The sequence below is a fragment of the Cebus imitator genome, unplaced genomic scaffold (genome assembly GCF_001604975.1).
Source record: "Cebus imitator isolate Cc_AM_T3 unplaced genomic scaffold, Cebus_imitator-1.0 Scaffold50, whole genome shotgun sequence".
Classification (NCBI taxonomy): domain Eukaryota; kingdom Metazoa; phylum Chordata; class Mammalia; order Primates; family Cebidae; genus Cebus; species Cebus imitator.
The window spans coordinates 5,982,286-5,984,716 of record NW_016107365.1 but is presented as its reverse complement, the minus strand read 5'-3'; positions in this window follow the sequence as shown (position 1 = coordinate 5,984,716).

The window sequence follows — 2,431 nt, the reverse complement described above, 5'->3', positions numbered from 1 at the left end:
CTCTCTCTCTCTCTCTCTTTCTTTCTTTCTTTCTTTCTTTCTTTCTTTCTTTCTTTCTTTCTTTCTTTCTTTCTTTCTTTCTTTCCTTCTGTAGCTACTCAGCTGCTAATGATCAGTTACTGTTTGTTAAGAGTTAACTTCACATCTGGATGTGGCCAAGTGCGAAAGGCAATAGTGAACCAAAGAATATCATGGCAAGGGAGGCAGACATCACCAAAGACTGCATTTTGTCAGACCATAAATAAAACTGTCACCTCAAACCCCACAAACAAAACCAGAATCGTTCAATTGCACCTTGCTCTTCATCCACTAAAACATGTCTTTCCTCTAATTTCCATACACTGTTAATATATACACTTTTAGTCACTTAGGTTCAAAACCTTAATCATTTTGTATTCCTTTGAAATAATTCCTTAGCATCCAGTTAGTCTCTCATCCTTGGTGATTTTTTTGTTCATATCACTCTCCTTTGCTGATGTCTCTTCTTTCTTCTTGGCTTCCATCATCACCCACCACTACTCTGATTCAAGCTCTCACCATCTTATACCTGGACTGTTGCAAGGGTGATTTCTGTGCTGTTTCTTTCCTTCTTGCAATTTTGTTTGCTTGCTTCCTCCTCTGAATTCGTCTATCAAATACCATACAGTGTTATTGTGTGAAAAGAAAAATAGCTCAGAGCAGTCTGAATTCTGTGAGGTATGCAAGCCAGAGAGACATGAGTATGGGACTTCATGCCCCCTTCCATGCTTGGGGGCAATTGTTTAAAGTCATTTTAAAGGCCAGGCATAGTGACTTACTCCTGTTATCCCAAACTTTGGGAGGCCAAGGCAGGCGGATCACCTGAGGTCAGGAGTTCGAGACCAGCCTTGCCAACATGGCGAAACCCTGCCTCTACTAAAAATACAAAAAAATAGCTGGAAGTGGTGGCGGGTGCCTGTAATCCCAGCTACTCAGGAGGTTGAGGCAGGAGAATCACTTGAACCTGGGAGGTGGAGGTTGCAGTGAGCCGAGATCATACCATTTCACTCAAGCCTTGGCTTCCCAGGCTCAGGTGATTCTCCTGCCTCAGCTTCCTGAGTAGCTAGAAATATAGGTGTGTGCCACCACACATGGTTAATTTCTTTTTGTAGTTTTTTGTAGAGATGGGGCTTCTTTTTGTCTTGTTTTGAGATGGAGTCTTGCTCTGTCACCCAGGCTGGAGTGCAGTGGTTTGATCTCTGCTCACTGCAACCTGCGCCTCCCAGATTCAAGCAATTCTCCTGCCTCAGTCTCTCAAGTAGCTGGGATTACAGGTACGCACCGCCACGCCTGGCTAATTTTTTGTATTTTTAGGAGAGACAGCATTTCACCATGTCAGCCAGGCTGATGTTGAACTCTGGACCTCAGGATCCACCCACCTGGGTCTCTCAAAGTGCTGGGATCACAGGTGTAAGCCACTGCACCCAGCCTGAGTTGGGGTTTCACCATGTTGTCCAGGCTGGTTTTAAACTTCTGGGCTCAAGTCATCCTCCTGTGTCAACCTCCCAAAGTGCTGAAATTACAGGTATGAGCCACGGTGCCTGGTGAGCTTCTTCCTTTAGGTCAGCAGTTAGTACTCTGCTTTTGTTAGCAGTGGCAAATTCGAACGGGATTGCAGCAATCTCAATTCTTGCCTCCTCAGAAGAAAGAATTAGACCGAGGGGTATATGGCAGAGGGAGAGATCGAGGCAAGTTTTAGAGCAGGAGTGAAAGTTTATTAAAAAGTTTTAGAGCAGGAATGGAAAGATGGAAAGTACATTTGGAAGAAGGCCAAGCAGACACCTTGAGAGATTCAAGTGCATGATGTGACCTTTGACTTGGGGTTTTAAAAATTGATATGCTAGCACTTTGGGAGGCCGAGGTGGGTGGACCACCTGAGGTCAGGAGTTCAAGACCAACCTGGCCACCATGGTGTAATCCCATCTTTAATAAAAATAAAAATAATAACAAAATAAAAATTAAAAAAAATAAACGTTGACATGCTTTCAGGGGGTTGCATTCCTTCTCCCATGATTCTTCCCTTGGAGTTGGGCGTCCACATGCACCGTGGCCTGCTAGCATTTGGGAGGGACTGCATGCACAGTGTTTACTGAAATTGTGCACATGCTCACTTGAGGCGTTTTTTGCTTACCAGTTGAGTGTTCCTAAAAGGTCACATACCAGCTAAGCTCCACCATTTTGCCTGTTAGTGCACGTGCTTGAGCCCACTCGCCCAGCTCCCGAGATCTTATTGGGACGCTGCTGATCATCAGTTTCAGGATTTTTCTATCTATTGGGACACAGCCTTGACTGCAACTGATTATTATTTCAGAGAGACAGTGTAACAACTGCCTGACCATCACCTGATGATCACCTGACATTCCTGGTGTGGGTGGGGGGCCCTCTCCTGCCCTGCTCATTTCTAACTACCAAC